The following is a 16437-nucleotide window of genomic DNA, read 5'->3' as shown; positions in this document are numbered from 1 at the left end:
AGCCCAGTGATCTGAGAGGTCAGCAATGCTTGTATTATCGAAAGATTTTTAATTGTATCTACCTCTCAAAGTCCAGTGCAGTTTTTATGTAATTAGCAGCCAAGTAAAAACAGTAATATCACCTTATCTATGAGACTGACTCAGAATATTCTGTTGATGGAGGGTACATCAATATTCTGTGGTTCAATGCAGAGCTCCAGAGTACAGGACATTGTTTTAAGCCTTTCTAGTTTACTTTTTTGTTGACTTGTTTGTGGAATGCATAGCCAACCCATGTAGAAATAAACTTGTAAAGATTGTTTTCTCTAAGTACAGCTCTTGGCTGGTTCTAGGCACCAGAATATTGACAGCACTAATTAAGTTGACTATATCCAATGCCTTGGGTCAGGTCTTGAAGCAGAGCCTGAGACGGGGTTTCTTGTGAAAGTGATTTGTTGAAATAGGGTTCACAGGAGAAATCTGTAGGGAATGAGAGAAGAGGTGAAGATGGAGAAACAACCTAGCAGAGGTGTGATTTCCAGAACTCAGCCTCACATCACAGGCAACTCGAGAGCATAAATTGGTATCACAGAAGTTCTGCCTCAAGGAAAGAATGCAAGGGAGTGATATTCCATCAGTCACTGTTTGGCTGCAAGATGCCTGGGAGAAGTGGGTTGAATAACCTCCCAGTATCCCAGACATCTCTGAGTGTGCTGCCTCCTGTTAGCCAAGGATAATGTTCTGGTGAAGGACAGTATGAGTTTTAGACACTAGCAGCAATACCAAATAGAAAACAATATCCTAATAAAGAAAGAGGACCCGGTCAGGAAACCAATAGCATCTGCTTCAGTCTGTCCATACAGCAATAGGAAACAGGGACTTACGAGGTTCTTTATCTCCAGACTTTGAATGCAAAAAAATATATAATTGTGCAAGGATAATTAAAACCATAAAAGAAAGTGTCTGAATTCAAACTTCATTTTATTATGCTGGGCTTAAAATGACAATTGCAGAAATTTCTCCATCTCTCATATTGCAATTGCTTAATGTTCACCCATTAAGTTTGGAACCTTCATTTGTAATCCACGCTATGGTGTGTATACACATCCGTGCAAAAACAAGTTTTAGAATGTGTTATTTCTGTCTTTCAGAACAAATTGCAAAATGGTCACTTCAGCTTCCATATAGGAATCCTCTGTAGTTCTAAGGTTTGCCTCTCTGAGCAGTATTCATTGTTTTCTCAGCCTTGAGACTTGTTTTATGACACCACAGGAATTTTCTGGTTCTCGCTGATAGTGAGAAAGTCACATATTCCATTTTAAAAATAACCTATTGCAGCCAAGAACCCACTTGACTTAAAGCCATGTCCTGTTTGTATACAGGAAACTGCTTTGTGATATACATTGATGTGGAGTTTAATGGTTTCATATTCTTCAAATAGACTCTCCTTGACAACTATGATCTCAATTGTGGCAGGTTACACTGCTGTTCAACAATATATGGTTTTGATCTACCTTTGAGTCCAGGAAGAGTGCTTAGTTTCCTCTTCTCAAAGTCATGTGTATGGGGACATGATTTCCTTTTTGTAAATGACATATAATAATTGTACATATTTATTGAGTACCAAGTGATCTTTTGATCCATATGTATAGTGATCAGATCAGGGTAATCCATCATCTCAAGTATTTATCATCTCTTCGTGTTGGAAATATTCAGTATATTCCTTGTGGCCATTTGCAACTATATTATTATCTATGATTATCAGCCTGCAGTGGTATAGAACACTGAAAGTTATGCCTCCTACCTTTCTATAATAAAGCACAAATTATATGCATTGTTTCCAGATGGAGACATTTAACTGTTGGTGCTTAACTTTCCAAACCATGCTTCCTCTACAACAATGTTTGTGGAAGCATACAGTCAGGTAGAAGCCGCCAGAGATGCTGAGTTAACACATAGAAGACAGTTGGTCTGGGGAATCGCCTAGACCGAAAGTTAATGTTGCATGAGCAAACCATTTGTTATGATGTGACACTGACTTTTTGGGGTTACTTGGAAACCACATATAACCCAGACTATCCTGACGAATAAAAAGATTCAATCACGCAACTCTTCTTGTATATATGAAAGAACACATATTATTGTGCCAATTTTATGAATTAGGGAGCTGAACTGCTAGAAAGTTACACGATTTTATGGAAAGCAACAAGAAAGCGGAAAAAAAATAAGATTTAAAAACGAATGCTCTCTGAATCCAGGGCAATTTTCTCCTCTTGCAGGATGGGAACAAAGGGTCATCTGTGTTGCCTCCTTGCAGTGGATTTAGTGATGTGATAATTACGTGTAAGCATACTGAAGTCTGCCAGGTACAAGACCATTTGGACTTTTATCTCCATAAATGCCAATAATTTTATTCCCAAAATATCTTTATAAAAATTGATCTTATAGAAAGAAACCCAATCATCAATGATTTGTATTTCTATAGAACTATTTTTATTCCAAATACAATTCAAATCTAAATCACTGAATTTGTAATTAGAATAGGAGCAAAATAATAAAACCACAATGATCATGTATCAGTTTAACTAGTTACATACGACATAACTTAATGTTTGCCAAAATATAACCCAGATATTACTACTGACAGTTTTATAGCTGAAAAAATCTGAGAATTAGAAAATGTAAACAATCTGCCCAAGGTCACAGAGTTTTTGTGACAGAAGATTCAGTTCAATTTCTTATGTGTAGGACCTTATGACAGTCTGTGTTTTAGCTTAAACGCTGCCTGGATGATCTCAAGGCCTTTAACTGCTTCATTACTCAGTTTTTTAATATGAAATTAGGAATAACACTATACAGTAGTTTGGTGTTAGTATAAAATGATGACTTATATGAAAACATTTGTACATTAAAGAACTCTTACAAGGTGTTGTAATTTCCTTATTATAATTAGAATCATAGGAATGCTATAGCGATTATTATGAATCTGTGCCACATACTTTGTTCTGTTATATTCTATTTCTTTTTAAAGAGCAGCATATTTTTAAAAGCTATCTTACATGTAATTATGCAGTGGGCAAGGATAAGTGGTGAGTTAACTGTGTTGGTAGTTCTTTTCTGAAGTATATCTCTAGCAAATAGCTTCATGGCTCACTGGAGCAATCAAAATTAAAAATGTATATGTGAGGCTTAAATACTCAAAAATAGCTCACAGTTAAACACATCATACTGCTTAAAATTTTAAAAGATGCAATTATCTTTTTTTGGCAAACTCTGAATATTCTCTGGAATGTTGGCGAATATAAAAGGGTTTCAAACAGTAATTTTTGCAAGGTTCCGTTAAATGGAAATACAGAAGGGTATGCTATTTTCCTCTTTTACTATAATCTCTCTTCCAATTTCCCCTTGGAATTTACATACTCCCTGAAAATTGATTCATTCAGTCAATTTCAAAACCTTGAAATAGTGGTAGGTAAATAGAAAATCTGTCCTTACAAATTTATGAAATAAAATAATTTTGGAATAGCCATCGCAGACTCTCTCTCTTTCCTTGTCTCTATGTCCTACACACACACACACACACACACACACACACACACACACACACAGGGATGATTGCAGTTTTGAATAAGTCATACAAGCACAATTTTCTTAAATTTGAAACTTTTAGGATTTAAAACTTTCAGAGTATAATTATTACCGGTTGTGATAGTGTAAACAACTTAGTATATAAAAAGAATATTTTTCTTATTCTAAAGATATCAGAGGAAGAGATGAAAACTAAAGCTGAGTGGCAATGCTATGATAAATGTGTATGATTTCTATGCATATCAAATATGAATATTTTATATATATATATATATATATATGACCTATATGGCAAGCATTGCTCTAGATGATAGGGTGTCACAGTAAACAGAATAGACAAAGTCCATTAACTTGTGGGTTTTACATTATAGTGAGCAAGATAGTAAACAAACAAATATAGCCATGCTAAATGATAACAAATACTCTGAAAGAAAATAAAGCAGTGTAATGGAACAAGAGTAATGGGGCCTCTCTTTTATACAATATTGCATATCACCTAGGGTTCTTACAGGACCCGGGTGGCACATTCAAGTTGAGATAATTGAAGGTAATTTAATAAAGGAACTATTATAAAAGGTATGGACAGGGTGTTGGGAAAATCCCAAGGTGGTTTTATAGCTCTGGGTACTGGCTGTCTACCTTACCAGTGTGCAAGAAGGACCGAATGAATCTGGAATAGAATATAGAGTAGAAAATGTGTAAAAAGAGTCACATGCACTGGACTGTGAACTTCAGTGATGACTCTCACAAAAATAGAGGAATACCCCAAACTAACATGTCTTCCCCCATCTAGCCTCTTCCCCCAATAGACAAACCCCATCAGAAATAAAATGTCAAGGAAGTTCTTCAGTGTAGTAAATATGACCTAGCCTAGTAGAACTCAGGGCAGGATACAGAAGGACAGAGAAGAGTCTGGGAAGCAAAACAGGCACTACAGGCACATGTGGTCAAAACAGCCCACTCTGAGTGGGAAGAATAGTTAAGCAGAGATCTGGATTAGACAAAGGAGAGTCAGCATAGTAGTTATCTGGGAGAAGCTCTTTCAAGACTGAGGGAACACAAATTTTTAAGGTGCTTAGCATGTCGTTTCCCAAAAGTACATTTTGCTTTTAATAAAACGCTCCCTCTCCTCACTTACAGTTGCTGATCTGCTGTAGTCGGCCCTCACCTCCAGAGATCGCCCGTGACTCTTTGAACTAAACTCACCAAAAATATACGTCAGAAAAGTCTTGACTTTGCCTTTATGTCTGTGACCTATACCACATATTTAACACTATTTTTTTTAGCTTTCCTCTTGCATCCATATCCTTCCTATGTTATCATTACTTTGATGCTAGCCCCCCTCTGTATTGCTGATAATACATTTTCTATTTTATTGCCTTATTCCCCCAAGGTCCTACCCTTGGACCTTTCTCCTATCATTAAATTTTTACTTGCTTTATATTATCAATTTTCTTTCCTTCTCTATATGGTGAATCAGAACATAGAGGGAGGATGAATAGATGGGTAGATGGATGGATGGGTGGGTGGGTGGGTGGATGGATGGATGGAGAAAGGGAGAGAGAACTGAATTACTACAAAAGACTAACACAGGCCTTTAAAGTGGCCTGCTTGATCTCTCATCCTCAATATTTCTACAATGGAAACAACCATCACCTTCTTTTTGTTTGCTTCCAGTTCCACTGAATGGCAGCAGCAATGTTTAAACTATCACCGCTTACAATTTCTGTATCTTCAAGTCTCTCTATTCTCAAGCTAACTTTTCCAACAAATAGCCATGATATCAACATATCTACAGTGGAACTAACCATCTCCACCATTTTTTCTGCTCTTCCTCCTGAGTTATCACACTGAATGGCAACATATTCTTCTGTTTCTCATATATCTGCAACATTTTCAGCTCATCTCTTTCAGTAAGTTGTAATGTCCTATTTTGTCTTTTGGATTCATATCCCTCTTTCAGTTCCCACTATTATCACTCTAATTTAACTCTTCATAATTCTCACCAGTATAATGGATGATATTTTTCATTTCCACATATCTAACATGTAGGAGCCCAGGACTGATCAGGCGGGTCCTTGCTGCTAAGACCTGGGTGGATAGTAGTAGACGGTTAATACTAACAGGACCAGTACCATCATGGTAACATACCCACCCTGAAATAGGGAGAGAGAATTTCAAGTTACACAATTGTAAACTGAAGGAGTTGTTGACAGTTATGGGGTAAAGGAGTTGGTTGTAGATGAAACCCTGATCCAATTCCTGAGTTCATGGGTTGGTGCCTCTGATGACCATTTCTGGACATATGTGTCACAGTGGTCATGAGCAATATGGCAAGAGATCAAACGTGTCTATTATGCATTCATTCAGAAAATATAATTTGAGTGTCCAACACATTCTAAGGTCATGTGATAAAGAATAATTGAGAGTATGTCCTACTTTAAATGGAGTGGTCGAAGGTCTTTCTGCAGAGTAACATTTTATACTTGCATTGTAAAGATAAGAATGAGCGTGAGAAGAAAAGAGAAAGAGTACCCTACGAAATGTAACAGTCTCCTTCTAATGTTTTCCCCTTTCTTACTTCTCCCATTAATATAGAATTTGTCCCTAGAGCCAATGTTCATAATAATAATGATGGTGATGGTGATAATGATAGCAAATGCAACAATGATGATGATGGTAACAGCAATGGATACAGTAAAATTCCCATGAGAGCAGAGACCATGTGTCTATTGTTTGCTGCTTTATCCTCAGCATCTATCACAGTATCAGGCACAACATTGATATTCAATAAATATTTGTTGGATGAACAGAAGTATGAATGAAAGATGATGGTAATGACTAGGAGTGGTTCAATTCAATTGAGCTGATGACAGTGTATTATGTACCTCAAAACTAGAGACTGTCAATATTTGTCAGCTTCAATTGCTTTTAAGGAAATGAACCATTCCAGCGATATCGTATCTCAAACAATTAATTTTCACCTTATTCTGTTGAGCATTATCACCTAGTATTTAGCACGTTGTTAATGATCACTTTGTAACACTTTGTAAAGTGTGAAAAATCCTGCTGCACGGATTCCTCTTTTCCACTAATTGTGTTTCACTCCAACCCAGCCAACACAAGCAGAAAATAAAGCATTTACAATAACATAACTAAAATAAAGTGAATACAACTTTTATTCTTAAAAAATAGCGTGCCAGTAACTCCTCTCCAAGCACTGATAAAAGACAAAGAGGTGTTATGAAGAATAAATGTTTCATTGAAAAATCTATAATAATTTATTAGGAAAAAGAGCAAGGTGGGCTTGCAAGATGAGTGTGATTGCACAGGCACAAAATTCATCCTAATTGGCCTAGGTAATATTTATTTTTTTATTTATACTTTTATTTTTAAATTTGATTGGATTTTGAGTATTCAGGACAAAGGCATATGAGATGATGGGTAGCAATATGATCTGATTTTTTTTACTACTCCCACTCACTATCCCTACTGCTTACCACAATGCCAAATCAATTGTATTCATATATCTATAATCTGATACTGATATAGGAGAAGGTAAAATAACAGCTTTGAAGTCAATAAGTCATACAGGATTCAAATATAAACTATGCAATTGGCTATCACAGTGACCCTGGGCAAATTATGTACCATCTCAATTTCAACATAATTATAAAACTAAATTACACTCAGCAGAAAGTAGATACTCATTGGATACCAGTTTCAGACTGCTTTCTACATCCAACACAATGTCATATTAGAGCAATTGCTGAGCAACAGATAAGACAAAATCTGATAGTTTTAGCTACTCAAATAAGCTCTCAAATTTACCATCCTTTATAACTAGTGACAGATTTTACTAGATGCATTAGCTTGTAAAATATAGGCCTTGCCATTAATTATAATCTATAAATTGATATGATCTCATGCACCAGTAATTCTGAATCCATGTTTATTGAAAACCAGTAAGAAAATATTCTAAAAAAGTGTAACTTTTAGTCTAATTCTTCGTAATCATTTTGTGCAATCATAAAACAATGCATAAATGTTTATATGATTAATGTTATATAATTAGGCACAAATAGAGTTTTGTTACATTTTCAAAAGCGTCATCTCTCTCACCAATGCACTTTGACCTCATTTCTTTCCATTTTTTCAGTCCCAGGAATACACATCATCCATACTTTCTTACAGAATTGTTAGAGAACAGAGACAAGCCAAACCTTATTCCTGATCTGTAAATATCCAGACTTTGAAAGAATCAGAGATTCCAAGTTTAAAGAATATACAATCTGACGAGTACAGGAATGATAAATACCTATGTCGTAAACAATACATTTGCAAGCATATATGATTAACTATAGTTGATTTCTTGCACTACAAGTCATTAATGTTTGTAACAGCTGGATAAAAGTGAAGATTTGGGAGACTAGGTTTTTGTTTGGCCAGGAAAAGAAACTATTCCTAGAGTTGAATCTGGGGAGAGAAAAACTTATAAACCCTCAAATAGGTTTGGAGATTTGAGAGAGAAGGAGACCTTAAGTTACTTGCAGATTGAGACTTCTAGATCTCCCTGCCATTCTTTGTGCATTAGAAATAGTAGAATAAAAATTGCTATGTAAGATGTTTTCAAGGATGAGTTCAATGCTCCCTTATAGAAATTGTGTGTGCAATGTAAGAAGCAATATATTGTTTTCTGTGTGCTCTAGATAAGAGCAGCATTGGCAGAGAGACCTGGCAAACCTGGGGAGGCCATGCCACTGGTGCTAGAAAGAAGTAGCCATTATCTGCATGAGCTAATAACCTGGTAGAAGTAAGGATGCTGCAGTAAATGACATAAGGTTATGTGACAACCAAGATCCAAGTGTTTCCTTTCTCAGCACAAAGGGCAGGCTGCCATGCAGTTTCCTGGAAACTCAAAAGATCTGAGAAAACAGGTATATAGTTCCTGAATTGAACAGGTTTACTAATCAGTCAGTTACTGGGACTGGAACTCATAGAACTTGTTTTAAAGAAATTTACAGGTTGCATTTTTTGAACAACAAAGTTGGTCTTGTGATATCCATACCTGATGCGTAACTGAAAATCAAACTGTTGCCATGTGTAAAGTAGAAAATATAACAATCTATGGATGATAGGGTTAGACTTTGTGTCTCCACCCAAATCTCATCTTGAATTGTAATCTCCGTAATCCCCATAATCCCCACATGTCAAGGGAGAGACCAGGTGGAGGTAAGTGAATCATGGGGGCAGTTTCCCCCATACTGTTCTCATGATTGTGAGTGAGTTCTCACCAGATCTGATGGTTTTATAAGGGTCTCTTCGCTCAGCACCTCTCCTTCCTGCTGCCTCGCTTCCCTTTTGCCTTCTGCCATAATTGAAAGTTTCCTGAGGCTGCCTCAGCCATGCTGAACCATGTGTCAATTAAACCTCTTTCCTTTATAAATTACCAAGTTTTGGGAAGTTCTTTAAAGCAGTGTAAAAATGGACTAATACAATGGACTTTTGATTTTAGCTTTGAAATATGAAAAGCTTGGAAGTTGTCACTTTCATTCTAACAACTAGAAATAGCCAAAGAAAAAAATAGACAATTTTTCTTAGACAAATTGAGTTCACAAAGCAAACTGCCACTTTGAAAATATGAACAGGTGGGTAAAACCAGAGAGCTGCAGTCAAGATCTCTTTACCTGGAACAGAAGACACTGGAACAATAAATTGATAGACTTAAATGATAATTTTGATAAATTGTTGGACTAGCATAAGAGTAAGAAAACCCTGGGGTTGAAACACTGTTAGAGGGATTCCCAGACTTTTGGGAGTTTTATCTCCAAGAACCCCATGGAACCTCACTAGATTCTCATAATGAAGATCGGAGAGATATCCTTTCTTGGCTCTGGCAAGTGGATGGGAAGAGTAATAGTTATTAAATACTCCTACAGCATTCTCTCTAATGAAAGGCTTCCTCTCCAAGAGAACATACTTGACCTGAGCTTTGTTTAATGTGGAGGAAAGTAAATCACTTAACTCCAGGCCCCTCTAGCCTTCCTTTCTCACCTAAGGCTAAGCAAAAAGTTGAGAAACATTTGTGACTGTCACGGCCCAGAGAAACAGGACTATTAACAGACTAATCTTTGATAATATGATTACAGACGATAGAATGCTCCCCTCCTTTGCACCTTACTACCATGCCAGTAGAGTTCCAGCATAATAACGGTGCATTACAACTGAAAGCACTGTAGGACACAGTTGTTCTATGAGGGGAGCTACTTAGGGAAGGTCAAAGTTAAGAGGGAAAGGAAAAGAAGGACACTAGAAGACTTTGAAGCCTTTAGGATCTACAGCCACAACAAACATTGAAAACATCCCATTACTGGCCAGATTAAAATAAATCCTCACACTAATGATCTACTTTCCTTAGTTACCATTATCCAGTACAGCGTGTCCATCTTTTTAAAAAAATTTCAAGGCATGCCAAAAAGTAAGAGAAAAAGAGTCAGAAAAAGCAAGCATAATATGGAGTTGAAATTATCAAATAAAGAATTTTAAATAACTATGATTAATATATTAAGGGCTCTAATGGAAAAGTAGACAGCATGTAAGAACAGATGGTTAATGTAAACAGAGATGGAAGCTCTAAAAAATAATTAAAGGAAGTGATAAGCACAGACATCGTAAAAGATGAATAATTTCTTTAATGCTTTCAGACTGGACATGGCTAATAAAGTAATTCATGAGCTTGAAGATAAGTCAATAGAAATTCCTTAAACTGAAAGACAAAGAGAAAAAAATATAAACAAAAACAGAAAACCCAGAACATCCACCAAGAAATGTGGGAGAATTTTAAAATGTGCAAATGACATATTTTTGAATATGTAATTCATAAATTTAGAATAAAAATTTTAGAACAAAAAGAAAAAATAGAGCAGAAGAAATATTTGACTAAGGACTTCAAAAAGTATTACACATAGGCATATCATATTCAAACAGCAGAACACTAAAAGCAAAAGTCTTGAAGAATCTATAGAGGAAGGAAAAACAACTTAGTTACAGAGGAAATAGGATAAGAATTACAGTGAATTTCTCAGCAGAAGTCCTGTAAGCAAGAACAGAGTGGAGTCCAATATTTAAAATATTGGAAGAAAAATCACCAAACTAAAATTGTATATGAAATCAAATTGCTCTTCAAAAATGAGAAATTTAACCTTTCTCAGACAAACAAAAACTGAAGGAGATTACTATCAGCAGACATGTCCTCCAAGAAATGTTAAAAGAAGGTATTCAGAGAGGAAGACAATGATATAGGCAAGAAACTTTATGTAAAGAAATAAATATATGAGAGGAGGAATACATAAAGATATTTTTTCTTATTCTTAATTTACCTAAAAGATAACTGATGGTTTAGATTAATAATAGTAACGATGCACTGAATGATCATAGCATATAGATAAATAAAAGGAATAACATCAGTGGTCATAAAGGATGGGAGGAAGAAATTGGGAACATCTTTATTAGGAAACTGAGTAATACATGATCTGGTATAGTATTATTTGAAGCTAGATTAGTAAAATATTGTGTATTGAAAACTCTAGGAAAAACACTAATATATTTTAAAGTATGTTTTATGTGCTAGGAGAGGAGATAGAATCATATAAAACATTCAATTTAAACTAGATAAATCAGAAAAACACCGGGTGGGGGGAACAAAGAAAAAATACAATTAATAAAAAACTAGAAGATATTAAAGAAATAACTTCAAATTATGATCATCAAAATATAAATAAAAGACACCATCAGAGTGGATAAAAAAAAAAAGATGCCATATATTTGGTCTGCAGTAAACTGATTTCAAATATAAAAGTTAGGCTAAATGTAACTGATGGAGAATGACATTCCACGCTTATGGTGAATCAGAAGAAAGCTGGAGCACTAAATTAGTTTCAGACACATGAGGCTTCAGAAAAAGGAAAATTATGGAGGATTATTAAGAGAGGCATTATATATCAAAAAAGAGTCAATTCCTCAAGAAATAAAACAACCCTAAAGGTGTATGAACCTAACAACCGAGTATCAAATTACGGACTGATGGAAAAGAAATAGATAGAAATAGATAAACTTGCTATTGTAATTGGAGATTCAACATCCTCTTTCAGTAAGGGATACATCAAGCAGATATAAAACTGGTAAGGGTATAGTTGACCTGAACAGTACTATCAATCAACTTGATCTAATTGACATTTTAGAAAACACTTCATACAGCAACAGGATGAAATATTCACCAAGATAAAACACATTCTGAACCAGAAATGTTACTTCAACAAATTTAAAAGAATAGAAATAATGTAAATTACAGTATCAGCCCAAAATAAAATTAAACTGAAAATTAATATATATTGAAAATATATCTGGAAAGCCCCCAATTATTTAGAGATAAAACACATTTCTAACATGGGTCAGAAGTCTCAAGAAATATGTAAGCATTCTGTTTTAAATTAAAATAAAGGTATACCATTAAATTTTGTGAGATGCAGAAAAATCAGTACTTAGAGATAAACTTGTATCATTAAATTTATGAATTAGAAAACATGAAACATTTTAAATATGACTTCCATATTAGGAAAATAGAGAAAGAAGAACAATTCAAGCTATAGCAAGCAAGCAGAAAGAAAAAAAAAAGAAGTAAATAAAAATTAGAACAGACCTCAATGAAACTGAAAAAAGAAAAAGAAAAATCAAACTCTAAAGTCAATTCTTTGAAAATTTCAGTAAAAGTGGTAAGAGTGCTGTACTTCTAATCAAGCTAACCGAGAAAAAGAAGAAGATACAAATAACAGTATTAGAAACAAAAGAGAGGTCATAACTTAGACCATCCAGCGTTCTGTAACAAAATACCTTAGACTAGGTAATTTTAAAACAACAGAAATGTAAAATGTATTGAATACAGTTGTGAAACTGGGAAGCCCAAGATCAAGGTGTCAGCTGATTTAGTGTCTGGTGAAGACTCGCTCTCTGCTTGGAAGCTGGTGCTTTCTTGTGGCGTCCTCACATGGTAGAAGGGTGCAAGACCACTCACTTCACACTCACTTCAATCTGTTGTATGACAAAACTAATCCCATACATGGAGATGGAGTCCTCGTGGTTTAATCATTCCACAAAAGCCCCATTTCTTAATATTATCCTACTAGATATTAGGTTTCAACATAGTAATTTTGGGTGGACACCGACATTCAGACCATAGCATTCTATCTCTGCCCCCACCCCCACAAAAGTCATACTCTTCTCACATACAAAATACATTCATTCCATCTCAATAGCCCCTAAATCTCATCTTGTTCCAGAACAAATTCAGAAGTCTAAAGTCCTAAGTTTTATCTAAATCAGATGTGAGACTCAAATATGTGATTAATCATAAAGGAAATTCCCTTTCAGCTGTGGGCTCCTGGTATCAAACAAGTCATCTGTTTTCAAAATACAGTAGTGGGATAGGCATAGGATGAAGATTTTCATTCCAAAAGGGAGAAGTAGGAAAGAATAAAATTACAGGTCCTAATCAAATCCAAAAGCCAACAAAGCAAACATAAAATCTTAATGTTCAAGAATAAGTTTTGTGTCGAAGTCCTTGTTTTCTTGACATACCTGGGTGGGGGTTGGACCCCCACGATTTCATGATTTCAAGGGACTTTATCCCAGTAGTTTTGCTCAGTGCTAAAACTCGGATGAGTTGGAAAGTTGTGCCTGTGACTTATGCAGATTGTGGTTTTAGTGGCAGCCCTGTCCACACAGCTTCATTAGGCATTGCCCTGTTGGATGCTATCTTCAGTAGTTCTGCCCCTGTGCCAATTCTCTGCCTGGACTCAGGCTTTCTATGGCATTTTTTGAAATCTAGGTAGAGGAGTTACACCCTCACAGCTTATGTACTCTGCACCCTGGTGCAAAGGCATTGCATGAACAATACCAAGGTTTACAGTCTGCCTTTTGGAAGGGCAACTGAGCCACACATGGGCCCCCTTGAGCCACAACTGGGATGGCCAAGGATTACCACATCAGAATGCAGGTAGAGAACCTTGAAAATTTTCTGTTCCCAAGTCCTGATATTCTGGGCTCTGTGATGGGCAGAGCATCCCAAAAGATTTCTGAAATGCCTTTGGGATCAGTTATACATTGTCTTGATGAATAGCACCAGGCTTCTGCCTATCCACGCTACTCTCCTTATGCAAGTGTAGCTTGGCCACGTCATTGGTGTTCTTTCCTGAATGGGTTTTTTCATTATTTACAATGTAGTGAGGCTGGAAAATTTTTAAGTCTTTAAGTCCTTCTTCTCTGAATTATGACAAATTGTACCTTGAGTTAGTTTATCTTTTCTTGTATTATACTCTAGGCACTCAAGAGAAGTAATGCCATGCCCTCAGCAGTTTGCATAGAGATTTCTTTTGCAAAATATCCCATTTTGTTGTTCACAAAATCTGCCCTCCACAAAACACTAGGACACAAATACGATTCAGCCAAGTTTTTTGCCACTTTGTAATGAAAATGTCTTCTCTTCAAGTTTCCAATAGAATCTTCTCATTTCCAACTGAGGCTTCATTAGAAAGGCTTTTAGCATCCATATTTCTACCAACATTCTGTTCACAATCTCTTAAATCATCTCTAAAATGATTGAGGCTTTCTCTATAGCTCACTTCTTATTCTGAACCCTCACCAGAATCACCCTCTATGGTCCATTCAAAGAAGTACAGGCTTCTTCCAGCATGCACCTCCAAACTGTTTCAGCCTCTATCCATTCTCTAGTTTCAAAGATGATTTCACAATTTTAGATACTTGTTACAGTAGCATTCCACTTATGGTACCAATTTCTGTTTTGGTTCATTTGGGTTGGTATAACAAAATACCTTCAACTAGGTAATTTATAAACAACAGAAACATATTGCTCAGTTCTTCAGGCTGGAAGTCCAAGATGAAGTCACTGGGCAATTTGGTGTCCAGTAAGTACTTGTTCTGTACTTCAAACAGAGTGTCTTATTGGTGCAGCCTCACGTGGTGGAAGGAGGCAGGACAGTTCCTTTCAACCTCTTTAATAGAAACACATTAATCCCATTCTTGAGGATAGAGCCCTCATGACCTAATGATTTCCAAAAATGTCCCACTTCTTCAAACCAGCACATTGGGTATTGGATTCCAATATATAAATTTTGGGGGGCACCAACATTCAGACCATAGCAGGTCATCACAGCTCATCACATAGTTATTAAAAGGGTAATAAAACACGAACAACTCTATAGCCCAAAATCTGATAATAGAAAATGGACCAATTTTTTGAAAGAAACAAACTACAAAAACTCACACAAAAAGAGATATGTAAAATAATTAGGCCTGTATCTATTTAAGAAATTGAGTCAGTAATAACCTTTTAAGAAAGAACCTGTAACAGGTGGTTTTGTGGGTGGATTCTACCAAACATTTAAGGTAAAAATAATAGTAATTCTCTCAAATGTATTCTGGAAAATATAAGTACAGGAAAACTATGCTTATATCTGCAAACTCATTCTACAAGGACATTACCATAATAAAAAACAGCTAAAGACATTACAAGAAAGGAAAACTACTGAGTACATTTCTCATAAACATAGATGCAAAAGTCTTCAACAAAATATTATTATAGAAAATCCAGCAATGTATAAAAAGACTACACCATGACCAGTGGGATTTATTTCAGATGTACAAAGTTGGCTTAACCTTCAAAAATCAACATAAGACATCACATGAACAGTCTAAAGAAGAAAATATAAGGATATTAATTGATAAGGGATTCAAAAACTCCAACACTAATGATAAAAAGTTTTGGCAAAATAAAACTTTTCAGAAATAGAAGGCAACATCCTCAACTCGATGGAGAACATCTTCAATAACCCCACAGCTAAGATAATACTTAATGGTGAGAAATTGGATACTTTTCTCCTAAGATTAGCAACAACGCAAGGATATCTTCTTTCAACTTGCATTTACAACAACATACTGAAGGTCCTTAGAGTTAAATAAGACAAGAAAAGTAAATAAAAGGCATACAAATTGGGAAAGAATAAGTATGCATTCTTTATTAGCAAGCTTCATAATGTAATAGAAAGTCTTACAAAATCAACAAAACAATTCCTGGAACTAATACATGTGTGTAGTCAGGTTACAAGATACAATGTTAATATAAAATGCTAATTTCCTTCCTATATATTAGAAATGCATGATTAAAATTTGAACTCATAAAATACCATTTACAATATATATTAGGTCATTTTTGCATTGATATAAAGGAATACCTGAGGCTAGGAAATTTATAAAGAAAACGAATTGACTCGTGATTCTGCAGGATGTACAAGTATGGCACCAGCATCTGCTTCTGGTGAGGGGCTCAGGAAGGTTCTAATCATGATGGAAGGTGATGGGCAGCCAGTATGATACACAACCAGAGAGGGAACAAGAGAGAGTGAGGGGGAGGTGCCACACACTTTTAACCAACCAGATGTTCCATGAACTAACTGCGTGAGAACTCACTTATCACCAAGGGGATGGTACTAAACTATTCATGAGGGATCCACACTCATGATCTAATCACCTCTTACCAGACCCCACCTTCAACATTGGAAATCACATTTCAACATGAGATTTGGAGGGGTCAATCATCCAAACTATATCACAGTAGCGCTGGAAAAATGAAATAGGTATAAATTAAAATATGTGCAAAATCTGTATGTTAAAAACTATAAAACTGTAATATAAAGTAATTTAAAAACCTAAATGGAGTGACATTCCATACTTATGGATTAAAGGATCGATATTGCTAATATGTCAATTCTTTCCCAAATAATCTATAGATTCAGTATA

The sequence above is a fragment of the Trachypithecus francoisi genome, unplaced genomic scaffold (assembly GCF_009764315.1).
Source record: "Trachypithecus francoisi isolate TF-2019V2 unplaced genomic scaffold, Tfra_2.0 Lachesis_group10, whole genome shotgun sequence".
Classification (NCBI taxonomy): Eukaryota; Metazoa; Chordata; class Mammalia; order Primates; family Cercopithecidae; genus Trachypithecus; species Trachypithecus francoisi.
The sequence above is the reverse complement of the archived record's forward strand: the minus strand, read 5'-3'. Positions refer to the sequence as shown.